At 29.5% G+C, this 13333-nt stretch overlaps 1 long non-coding RNA gene across 1 annotated transcript; it reads right to left on the reverse strand.

The window, feature by feature from the left end:
- Positions 1-905: 905 nt before the first annotated feature.
- LOC100792601 (uncharacterized) lies at positions 906-5391 on the reverse strand. Its single transcript, XR_005886338.1, has 7 exons — positions 4432-5391; positions 4126-4292; positions 3889-4050; positions 3744-3812; positions 3391-3513; positions 2305-2377; positions 906-2224 (listed from the first exon to the last, which is right to left on the reverse strand). It is a non-coding gene; the product is annotated as an uncharacterized lncRNA (long non-coding RNA).
- Positions 5392-13333: the final 7942 nt, after the last annotated feature.

The raw sequence follows: 13333 nt of genomic DNA on the forward strand, positions 1-13333 counted from the left end.
AAATAATAATTTTTCAAATTTAAAGAACTAAAATATATTTTTTATCCTTATTAATTATTATTTAGCAATTTAGTAAGTGACATACATTTAAAATGACCACGTCAACTATTATTGAAAAATGACATCTAATTTGTTTAGAAATATGTTATGGATTTACATATTGGGTAGAAAGAAAAACAATTTGGGATAGCTTTGAGACTTTAGAGGGTTCCATTTTGGACTTTTAAACTTGTCAAGACACGAATCCATCCCAACATGGGATATTGTTAGTCATGAATTTTTTAAAATGCAATGGAAAATAAAAAAATAATAGTAGAAGTGAAAAAATTCAGAACCTTAATAAATAGAATAAAATAATAATAAGTTATTTAAAAAGTGGGAACAACATAGTAGCAGTGTTATTAAGCTCTATAATGTAATCTTTCACCTTAATCTTTTATAAGGTGCGTAAATTAATGGAGTATCACATATTTTTTATAAACAAGGAGAGAAACATATTTATAAATTTAATCACTTTTTTTTATAATTTTAAGAAGAGTGTTGTGATAATAAATGTTCTATGAACATTAGTTAAAAAGGTAACAACTAAATAACTTTATCCAACAAAACAACTCATTGGCTTGAACCATTTGCAACTCTCTTATCAAAACTATACCTAGAAGAGCATGAGTTCACGAGTTCTAGTGCTCTTATTATATAACTATAACTATATATTAAACTAGCCTGTAACCCGTGCATACGCACGGGTCATTTGTTAACTGATTTCGTATACATTTTTTTCATTTGCAACATAGACATAAAATGAAACATAGTGCCGAAGCATAATAAAGCTAAATATTGATAACAAAATAATTATTGAAACAACAAAATTAACAAAACATTGTCTGTAAAATAATAGGAAAAAAATTAACCAAATTTTTTCATGTAAATAAAAATATATATACATAATCTGTCCATAACAACATTCAAAAAATAAATTTACATAAAAGATCTACAACAACAACCTAAAGATAACTATGATTATGTCAGAAAAATCAAGAAATAAATGATACCATCAGCTCCTCAAATTGTAGAAGATACCAAGCTCGAATTGCCTTTATGTAATTTCTTAGGATACACACACTATGTTTCTCTATTCTGTAGAAATGCATTGTAGTTGTAGAATTTTAATTGTGTCTAGGTGGTGATAACAAAGAAAAGAAAAAAAGGGCTTAGAAGATTAAAAAGGTACTCCCTTGACTTGATTCCATTGCCTGTTGCTTAAAAGAGTAGTCCAATATTTTACTTTTTTTTATTGACAATTGATATTCAAGCAAAGTCTGAGTAATTTGAACAGTCTAGATATGGTCTCGAGTATGCATATCAAATTAACATAACAACAACAACAACAACAATAATAATAATAATAATAATAACAATAAGTCTTAAGTAACAACAATAACAACAATAATAATAATAACAATAAGTCTTAAGTAATTTGAAGAACTGCTCCAGAGGCTTCCTGAAATGAATCACCTCACAAATTCTCATATTACAATTTAAGTTCATGATTTAAGTGATGCTTCTTGAATTCAAGTAGCAACAGGAAAATTTAAGTGAAAAGAAAAAAAAAAGTTGGGACTAAAGAATGAGAGAAAAAATAGAAAGGCCTCTGATTGATTAAATACCTATCTCCATAAGTCAATACCTGCCTTACTATATCTTCTGATGCAATCATATGCAAAAGCAATGAGTTTTGAAACACATGACGTACTATATGAAATCAAACCAACCCAATTCCTCTTTCTAGATGTTATTATTATTATTATTATTCAAGTCAAGTAACCATGACTATGCTAGGGTGTTGCCTATAATATTCCCGTGATTCAAATTTGCCACCATGAGTAGGTGAAGGCAACCACAAAATTTGAAGAAGTAAGTGGTCCTCTAATTTTTAACTTCAATTTTATTTTATTTTAATTACACTCGCTGCATATTGATCTACAATTGCTTTTTTTTTTTGTTGTTTTGGGGATTCGGCAAAATATATCACAATATAGAAGGAAGCAAAGATGCAAGAGGGACACATTATTTTTAATTCAGGTGCGGAGAGAAGAGTAAATGAAAGAAATTAGATATCATTCAAACTACCAGTGAGAGTTAGAAAGAGCATACTCTGACTCTAAATTCATTAGAACTGCAGACTTCGTGGATACCTTGGCACGGTCAAGCTGTACCTGTGTAACTGTCATTGCAGGAAGCCTATATTTAATGTGGCACATATCAGGATTCACAACAAGAGACAAAAAGCAACGCAAATCAAACCTTGTCCTAGTGATGCACTTGTTATTAATTCTCTAGCTGCTAAATCCACAGCTTTTGCCACAAAATCAGAGCCCTATAATGATGCATAAGAAAAAGCACTCAATTTTGATATATAAAGCAGTAACTACTGTTGTAAAAATTAGTTCTTAGTTTCCTCAGTACATATATCTGTCCATTTCTTCCCTTTTCATGTATTATTTAAAACTTTTTTTTATTTGCCTTTGGCTTACTATTTTTCCTATATTATTTATTTACTCATCAAGCTTTATGATGGTACTAATTTTCTGCCCTAATTTACTCATTACTTTCCTTTGTTCATTTGTATACATATGTTATATGTTATGTTATTGAAAGCAGATGTACATTTGATATGTTTTTTCAATTGAGAATTATCATGATGAATTTATAACAGGTTGATATACTTATGCTACTAAATCAGGATCGGATGGAATGGTCTTTTCTTATAGGACTTCTAGTATAGTAAATAATTTGACCACCAAATGAAAAATATAAGATTGGTTGAGTAATTAAATATTAAAAAAATACAGTTTAATTTTTTCTACTAATAAAATTAACAAACTAATCATTAATATTTAACTACAAAAAAATTCACCTCAATCTCCTTATGCATAAACGCACTGCCATATTTTCCATTCATTCAGTTGTACATGTTTCGATGCCTAGCTAGTAGCTAGACAAATCAAGATCTTCTTTCTGGATATACATTGGCTTCGATCTCAGTATAAGTTTGCTTCTTCCACAGCTAGCTACTCTCTCTTTCCCTCTCTCTCGCACTCAGAAATCAACGGTGGTCCATTAGGATCTAATGTACCGTAAAGAACAATGATGTATCCATTTGCGTCTACTTCTGGGCGTTTAGTGGCACATAAATGAGCTATCTCATTTATTATCCATAGTGTATATATCCGATTTCTTTCTCTTGCCAAATTTAGTTTGTTACTTGCTCTTATCTAGCGATAGATGAAAGGGGTCTTAGTTATATATTCACATCTTAAACTACTAACTATCGATCCAGCTCACACAAGGTGTTAAAATTGATTGAGAAATTAATATGATATAATGTACCTGATATGCTGAGGATGCTGACCCGAAAATAAAGCCTTGCGAGAAACTGCTCCGGTTGAGACAAGAAACGTCATGAATGGCAAGAAATTGCTCCATCTCTCAATTCAAGGACCTCATAAATCCCTTTAAATTAAACAAAATATAAATACAATTAAAATCAAGCAAGGCGGCAGCATACATGAAAACATCTCATGGTAGATTCGACAAACACACTACCATAGTGTTACAGAGTTAAAAATATTAGTAAGCAAATAAATAGGGCTAGAAGACGTTAGAGATTGTTGTTGTACTTGTGTGTGTCTCCATATTTGAATACAGCAGTAAGAGGTTGGATTAGATAGAATAGAACAAACCTCAACAATTCGAAGTTCATTGAGAAGAGAGTCTGAAGGAATGGTAATTGTCTGGGAGATATGAGAGCGCTGAAATTGCAAAGGTAAAAAAAATTTAGAAAATCATAGAGATTGTTGAAGTTTCAGAGGAGTAGCAAGTACTGACATAGTTATCGATAAGCTTCTGTAGTTGAAACTGCAGGTGTAATTCTTCATAGCAGGGTGACTGATTTCCATTTCATAGTCTCGATGAAAAAGATTGGCCTCAAAGAATCCATTTTGATCTGTGGTTCCTGATAATTTGCATAATCTCCTTTTAGAAAGGAGCCTATCCACAACATATAAGAGAGAATCAAATTTTGTACATAAAGAATTATGAAGATTGAAGAACAATAGGTAGTACCTCAAAATAGAGCTCAGCGGGTCCTGATTCTTCCACTGTGAGACCACCCTTAAGCATAGACCAACAATTAGACTCAGCAAAAATGGCACCAGCAAATTTTAATCTTGTAGTTCTTTTCACAACTGCTGTTACAGGAACGTCGCTTCCCTCACTCACTTGTATCCAAGCTGCATAATTTCAACCCAAGCATAACCATGAATGAAGAATAATGCATTTTGGTTATTGATATTTCATTTACAATAATAATGACCCTATAAATGGGAAAAACTATATGCACGATTTATAATATTTTAGTACAAATTTTACCGGATAAAATATAATGCTTATCCTTTTCAAGGTAAATCTTCTGGGAGACACAATCATGTGCTTGATTTCTGCTATGGGCTACCACATATTTGTTGCCTAATGATTCTCTATATTCTATTCTTGCCTCCCCAAATGCAGTTCACCCTTGAAGTCCATTATCCAGTTCTGGTTTTTGGATAATTCCTCCATTGTATAGAGACTTTTGTGGGTGTGCCAAACACTGAGATTGAAAAGATATAACACCCACGATTTGGTGAAATTTTCAGTAACATATATAGTAAAAACAAATGCCACAGGAACAAAGTTTAGAGTAGGGTTTTCAATCAACAAAAAGAAAGTCACAAATTAATCAATATTGAATAAATTAGAGTGTATATATAATGTCATTATTGATAATGTAATGCCACTTCCACAACTGGCAATTTTGTTCTCGTGCTTCCAACCAATAATACAACATGCATTCAACTATAAAATTTAGTAACTTCATTAATAATTTATGTAATTTTTTGAAGTGAAATATATTGATGTAATTAATTCATTAAAATCTTATGATTATAATTTAATTCAATCTTTGTCCATTTGCTTAAATAAGATTCAGTACTAAAATAAACATTCAAATCAGGCTTGATGGGCATGCAAGGCACACTGCGTGAATTTGGGTTTCGGAGATCTTTCGCTGCGTGATATTCTCAAACACTTGGTGAGCACGCTGCAAAGGGATTACTCATTGCTTTGTAAGAGTAGCACGACCCTGAACCATCTGCTCTCACACACAAATAGATAATAAAAAGAAAGCAATACATTAGAACCCCATTCAAGTCAAGGGCAAAAAATAAAATAAAATTAAAGCCTTCACAAATAACAAAATAATATCAAATCATATATATTGTCAAGCAACTCTCTTGCCCTCTTCATCTCCACTCACACTCTCTATGTATCTTGTTTGTGTTTCTTTTTGGATTTGTTTCGCATGCATGAATCTCCTTGTCACTTGATTCTAGAGATCTTATAAAAATCTTTGATCTGTAGGACAACGTCAACTGTTATCAATTTCCAAAAATAATCAGAATTTTAGGATTGAGATAATGAACTTTGGGATAAAACAAAATTTCAATAAACAAACACATAATAAATAAGGATCAAAATTGTTTAAAATCACTTTGACATATATTTTTTTTAACGAAAACTAAACTAATTATATATGGTATCACTAAAGAAAAAGATGGAGCTCACACCTTGCTTGAATTGAAGTTATAGAGAATCTCCAATAGTTTGAAGAGCCTATACAGAAAACATGGATGTAATTAGATTTCAAATTCAAGAAATTAAAAATCACACTCATATATATTGTTATAAATTGCGTGAACAACTTTAACAGGAGAAGAATCTCGTGACTCAACCACAAAAATAAAATAAAAAGAGAGGGGAAATTATTACTTTGGGGTCATTTCCTGCGATACCAAAATAACCTGCAACAGGCTTTCAAGGAAAAAATAGCAACGAAGCATCCAAAAAAACCACAAAAAATCAGACAAAAAAAACATAAACACAGTTTTAATAAAATCAAAATAGAAGAACCTCTATCTTCTTCTTAACTTCTCCCACAACTTCTTTGTCAAAGCCGTCGTTGTTACTGTAACATGTTCCAAAAATAAAACCACAAAAAATCATGCCAATCAAAGAAAAAGAACCCAAACCAAAATCGCAAAAAATAAAATGAAGATGGAAGCCCTCAGCAGCTCTAAAACTCAACCGAAAACAAAAGAAAAAAGTGGAACTGAAAAAGACACCAAAATAAAGAAGAAAGAATGGAAACAGAGGAAACAAATTGGTGGGGAAATGACACAAATGAAGGAAGCAGGTTTGAAGTTGGTAGGAAAATGATCGGAAACGCTGGAGAAGAAGCCACATGCATCACCAATAGAATGGCCAAAGCTAAACACTCAACGTGGCATAAAACGTGGCACAAAACCAAGGCAAAGTTGAAGGGGCATAAAATGACCAAAAAGCCAATAAAATGGACAGGTGTCATCAGCTGAAGCACGGGCACAATAGTAATTTTCCCATGCTTCTCTTTTATAATATAGGATATAGATAGATAATTGTATGCATATAGTTAGGTGTCCAAAATATATTTCAAACTAATCCTTGAGATACATAGATCTATTAGACACTTAAATATATTTTTTCTCTTAAAAATAAATATCATTTTTTATATTATTTTAATAAATTTTTATTTTGTGTTTAGTTACTAATAAAATAATTTATATTTTTGTAGTCCCCGATAAATTAATAAATTTTATTTTTGCTTCTTGGTAATTTTTTTATAATTAGTCAGAACTAAAATAAAATATCAAGGATAAAAAATAAAATTTATTTTATTAGGGACTCAAAACAAAATAAAAATTTATTAAAGAACTAACGTAAAAATTAAGTATTTATTTAGGATCAAAAAATATATTTAAACTTCTATTTAAAGTGCAAACTTTTCTCAATAAATTCTCTTCTAAACACATGGGTTTGAAGATCAATCATTTGATCACATGTTTAAGAGGCATAATTATTTGTAGTAACAACAATTGACATAAGTAATAATGACTTTTATCCCTTAACCAAGTGTTTTAAGGTTCAAATCTTTGTTGATCATTGGATATGAAATAAATCACATCGAAAGAAAAATTCTCATCTTATGTGCACTTATGATCTTCAACAAAAGATTAGTCATGGCTTCCCATGAAAGTTACTTTGTACTAATATCATGATTAGAAAAATGATACATAATTATCGGTCAAACATTCCACATTACTTTGGTTTGTTAATTTTTTAATTTATTTTAATATTGAATAGGTTTTTAAAAATGACAAGAAATGTAAAAGTTATTGAAATATAAATTAACTAAAATAGGTGACCATACTAAAAATTGTTAGAAGCTAAAAAACAATAAATAAAAGTGATAATGTTGAATATTGTTGAAGTGAGTTGAGAAAAGAACATGACTAAAGATAATGACTTTTTCAACTTGACTAAATAAACTGAGGAGGAGAAAGGTTAGGAATACACTCTTTTAAACACATTTTTTATTGGTTAAAATTTATTAAAAATAATAAAATTTGATGAATTTAACATCATATTTAATAATTTTCTCTCGTAATTTTATAATTGTTGATAAAAATTTAATCATTTAAAAAGAATGTGTTTAAATGAGTATGTTAAATATTGTGTTAATAACACTTTAGAGACATGATAATTAATATATAATGAAATTTGCTAATTATTAATTTACATTAATTAATAATTTTCATTATAGTAGTTAGAAATTAAAAAGTTATAAAGACATTTTTTTAAAAAGAAAAAGTTATAAATACATTAATCAGAGAAACGTGTAAAATTTATGACATAGCTAAGTAATAGTAAAAGTTATATATATGGGCGTGTGCGGAAATTAAGCTTTACGTCCCTTTAGAAAACCTTCTCCCATAGTCATAATTGATTTTTCTTGTATCATCATATGAGATCTGACTTCTCTGTCCATTTTCAGGTACTGTCCATTCAAAATAACATTGTGTTAATATTTAATTATGGACCCATTCCATGAAAATCATAAAAACTATTTAATTTTAAAGGAATAGTACAAGGACAGCTTGAGAAGGGACAACAGAAAAGCCAAGTTCCACATGTGTAAATTAAGGCTATTAAAAATAATAGTTAAAACAATTATTAGGTGATAATATTAATGCTAAAAAGATGCTAGAAGCTAGGTGAAAAATAACAAATAAAAAAATAAAAAGTGATCAATGACGTCATTGTTGAAGTGAGTTGAGAAAAATTATGTGGCTAAAGATAACGACTCCTCTAAAAGAATGATATGACCAATATTAAAATTGAAACATTAATTATCCGCCATAAACACTAATAGTGAATGGCAATGATTATTAATTAATATTATAATTAAATTTCCCATTCATGTATAATGTTAACGTAGCTAGTAATTAATTAGTTCCCTATAAAAAGTTAGTTAATTAATAGAAAGAAAGCTAAAAAGATATTTAGGGTTGTATTGGATTTAAATTTTAAAAGATTATTTTAGTTAAAACTTTGTTTTTGATTTTAAAGATTAAATAGAAATATTATGACTTACTCTTATGATAGTTTGAATTTTAATAGATTTATATCGAATTTAAGTAGAAATAATGATATGACTTTTCGAATTTTAATAGAAATATCATAAGAATCTAAAGGATTTGAAATGACTTTATAGATTTATAAAATTTAAAAGGACTATGTAAATTTTTAAAAATACATTCAAAATTACAAGAGTTGGTGAAAAAAGTAATAGTAAATGATGAAGTTTGGATAAAAAATAAATAAAACCAATTCACTTTTTTAATCTTTTAATAGCTAAATTATTTCTAATTTTAAGTCCTCCTATACTAATCTTTTTTACAGTAACATTTTATCATTTTCACTTTTAGATTTGAACAACATATTTAAAACTATACATTGGTTTTCTATTTTTTTTTTCAATTACTACAATTATTTCATGATAAATCTAATGACATGTTTAAATGAGGTTCAATAATAAGCCTATATTATAAGGAAGTGATGAAGATGGAAAAGTTGTAGGAGTATTTTTTTTTTTTTTTACATAAAAAATCTTCTAAAATCTTTTAAAATCCTAATCCAATGTTCCCTCTTTAGCCAAAAAATGTGAAAATTTACTTATACGGGTATATAAGGGTTGAATTTGTTTAAACTTAAAAAAATAACTTTAAAAATAAGTATTTTTTTATATTAAGTATTTTTTTTTAAAAAAAGCATATAAGTTTTTTTTCTTAAAATAAACAAAAAGATTTTTTAAAAAGTAGAAATAGTTTAGACAAACATACTAAAAAATAAAAAATTACTTATTTTATTCAAGTAAACACTAATTTCAATAAATATATTTAAACAAACTGACCCAATAAAAGTTTAAGAAATTTAAATGGTGTTTCACTATTTCAAGAATTCGTTTCTCAAGTTTTATGTATTATTATTATTTATTTGATGCCACCGTTAGATTCTTAGACTCTCCAATGATATCAAATTATTTTCACAAGCTTCGATGTTTTGGACTGATTAAGAGACTAATCCTTCATTGAAATTTAATGAAATTTAAAATTTATCATTTCTCACCAAAAATATATTTTGTAGGGATCAAACTCAAATTCTTACCCCCACAAGTTTTATATATTAGGAATAGATGCAATAAATTTAAACAAATAATGATTAACATTAATTAATTGGCCGGTAGTCAAGCTATATACTAGTACTAGTATATTAAACACAAAAAACCACAGAATATACCCCCCCTCCCCCCAAAAAAAATCATTATTTGTGTTTATTGGTGTACGAGATTGGCATCTACAATTCATAGTGAAACAAAAACAACAAAGTTTATATATATATATATATAATATATATATATATATATATATATATATATATATATATATATATTCTCAGCATCTATGCGGGAGACTTATGTGGGTGTTAAGGGAAAGACAATGATTGAATTTCTTATATAGCATATGACTTAACAGCCATGCGTAAGCCACAAAAAGGTCTGGTTCAAATACTAGTTGTTTCATGGACCAAATCATTCATCTGAACGAGAAACAAATTAATTAATATGGGAAGGGAATCCCATGTAAGAAATTCTTAAGTGTTTCCTAGACTATCAATTATAGAAAAACCAACAGGATCTTGAAATTTATGATTCTCACAAACAATTAATAAAAAATAATAGATAATGATGTGTACCTTTCTCCATAGGAACTTCTCTCTGGTGCACTTTGATTTCCTTGAAAAGGAGAGAAATAAGATTTCACTTTCTTTGGCCTTTCTTTACTGCCTCTCTCCGTTCGTGATGACTATGGGCGAGAGAGAACACTTTCTAGTCAGGAAGGGGACCTTATTTCACGTTAGTGGGTATTAAGCCCCTTTCAAGATAAAACCTGTTAACATTACTCTAACACAAGCATGCATGCAAACATATAGAACAGGTAATCAGAAACATATCATAATTGAGCTCAGAGTGTCACTAAAATGCATAAGATAAATTACACTTAATGATCATCAATAACAATAATGCCCATACTTTCAACATGTTCTATAATGTCTTGGGCGGTAATCCCTTATTCAAAGGGTCAACTATCATAAGGTTTGTGCTAATATGTTCTATTGACACTCTTTGTTTCTGAACTTCTTCCTTCACGACAAAGTACTTCAATTCAATATGCTTAGCACCCGTAGAGTATTGTCGTTCTTAGAAAAGAATACTGCTGCGGAGTTATAACAATACATTTTCAGCGGCCTAGCAATACTGTCGACAATTCCAAGCCCTGAAATAAAGTTCCGCAGCCAATTAGCCTGAATTGTAGCCTCAAAACATACTACAAATTCAGCTCTCAGATGCAACAACAACTGATGCATACAAAATTACTTTCATTTGTTTTCGTTCCATATCATTTCTAGGACATTGTGCGAGACTAAATTTGTTTCCTTTCTGAATTGGAACGGGAGATGCTGAGCACTTTTCCATCCTAAATCTCTCTAGTACTTTATTGATATATGCTTTCTGAGACAAGCCTAACAATTCTTGTGATCTATTTCGGAATATTTCTATCCCTATCACATAGCTTGCCTCACCCATATCTTCATTTCAAAGTTACTAGAAAGAAACTTCTTAGTCTCATGAAGAAGACCAAGATCATTAGTTGCAAGCAATATATCATCAACATACAGGATTAGAAACATAACCTTACTCCCACTGACCTTCAGATATACACACCGATAAATAGTATTTTCCTTAAATCTAAAGGAAATAATGGTATCATTAAACCTCAAATACCATTGGCGGGAAGCTTGCTTTAAGACTGTATATTGATTTCTTTAGTTTGCACACTATGTGTTCCTTTCCCTCAACTGAGAACCCCATTGGTTGGTTCATATAAACATCCTCCTCTAAATCTCCATTCAAAAAGGCAGTTTTCACATCCATCTGATGTAGCTCCAAGTCATAATGGGCTACTAATGCCATGATAATCCTGAAAGAATCCTTTCGTGAGACTGGTGAAAACGTCTCTTTATAATCAATGCCATCTTTCTGAGTAAATTCCTTAGCAACAAGTCTAGCCTTGTAACATTCAAGGTTGCCATGAGAGTCACGTTTAGTCTTGAAGACCCACTTACAACCAACTCTCTTACAACCCTTTGATAATTTTACAAGGTCCCAAACTCCATTATGTTCCATGGAATTTATCTCTTCTTTCATGACATTTAACCACTTCTCAGAATTATCACAACTTATAGCTTGTGAAAACGAAACTGGGTCATTATCATTAATGCTTAAGTTTGTTTCTGTTTCATGTAGATATACCACATAATCATTCGAAATAGCTGGTCTCCTTTCTCTTTGAGACCTCCTTAATGCTACTTCTTGTGGTTCTTCCATAATAGGTTCATTATGCATCATGGGTTCATTATTGTGTTGCTCCTCTTCATTAATTTTGTAGTAATAACTGAAGGAGCAATCACCTTACTGTTAGAGGCATAAGCTAAAAGGACTTACACTCTAACTTCTTTAATTTCTACTTCTTGTGGAACTGTACTCCCACTGATTTCACCATTTTCAATGAACCTTGCATTTCTAGTTTTAACAATTCTCATACTATGATTAGGACAATAAAACATATACCCCTTTGACTTTTCTGGATAACCAATGAAATTTCCACTGATTGTTCTTGCATCCAATTTTCTTTCTTGTAGATTGTAAATTCTTATTTCTACCTAACAACCCCAAACATGCAGGTGCCTCATACTAGGTGTCCTATTTGTCCACAGAAATTTACTTATACGGGTATATAAGGGTTGAATTTGTTTAAACTTAAAAAAATAACTTTAAAAATAAGTATTTTTTTATATTAAGTATTTTTTTTTAAAAAAAGCATATAAGTTTTTTTTCTTAAAATAAACAAAAAGATTTTTTAAAAAGTAGAAATAGTTTAGACAAACATACTAAAAAATAAAAAATTACTTATTTTATTCAAGTAAACACTAATTTCAATAAATATATTTAAACAAACTGACCCAATAAAAGTTTAAGAAATTTAAATGGTGTTTCACTATTTCAAGAATTCGTTTCTCAAGTTTTATGTATTATTATTATTTATTTGATGCCACCGTTAGATTCTTAGACTCTCCAATGATATCAAATTATTTTCACAAGCTTCGATGTTTTGGACTGATTAAGAGACTAATCCTTCATTGAAATTTAATGAAATTTAAAATTTATCATTTCTCACCAAAAATATATTTGTAGGGATCAAACTCAAATTCTTACCCCCACAAGTTTTATATATTAGGAATAGATGCAATAAATTTAAACAAATAATGATTAACATTAATTAATTGGCCGGTAGTCAAGCTATATACTAGTACTAGTATATTAAACACAAAAACCACAGAATATACCCCCCCTCCCCCCAAAAAAAAATCATTATTTGTGTTTATTGGTGTACGAGATTGGCATCTACAATTCATAGTGAAACAAAAACAACAAAGTTTATATATATATATATATATATATATATATATATATATATATATATATATATATATATATATATATATATATTCTCAGCATCTATGCGGGAGACTTATGTGGGTGTTAAGGGAAAGACAATGATTGAATTTCTTATATAGCATATGACTTAACAGCCATGCGTAAGCCACAAAAAGGTCTGGTTCAAATACTAGTTGTTTCATGGACCAAATCATTCATCTGAACGAGAAACAAATTAATTAATATGGGAAGGGAATCCCATGTAAGAAATTCTTAAGTGTTTCCTAGACTATCAATTAT

This window comes from Glycine max, chromosome 9 (genome assembly GCF_000004515.6).
Source record: "Glycine max cultivar Williams 82 chromosome 9, Glycine_max_v4.0, whole genome shotgun sequence".
Lineage (NCBI taxonomy): Eukaryota > Viridiplantae > Streptophyta > Magnoliopsida > Fabales > Fabaceae > Glycine > Glycine max.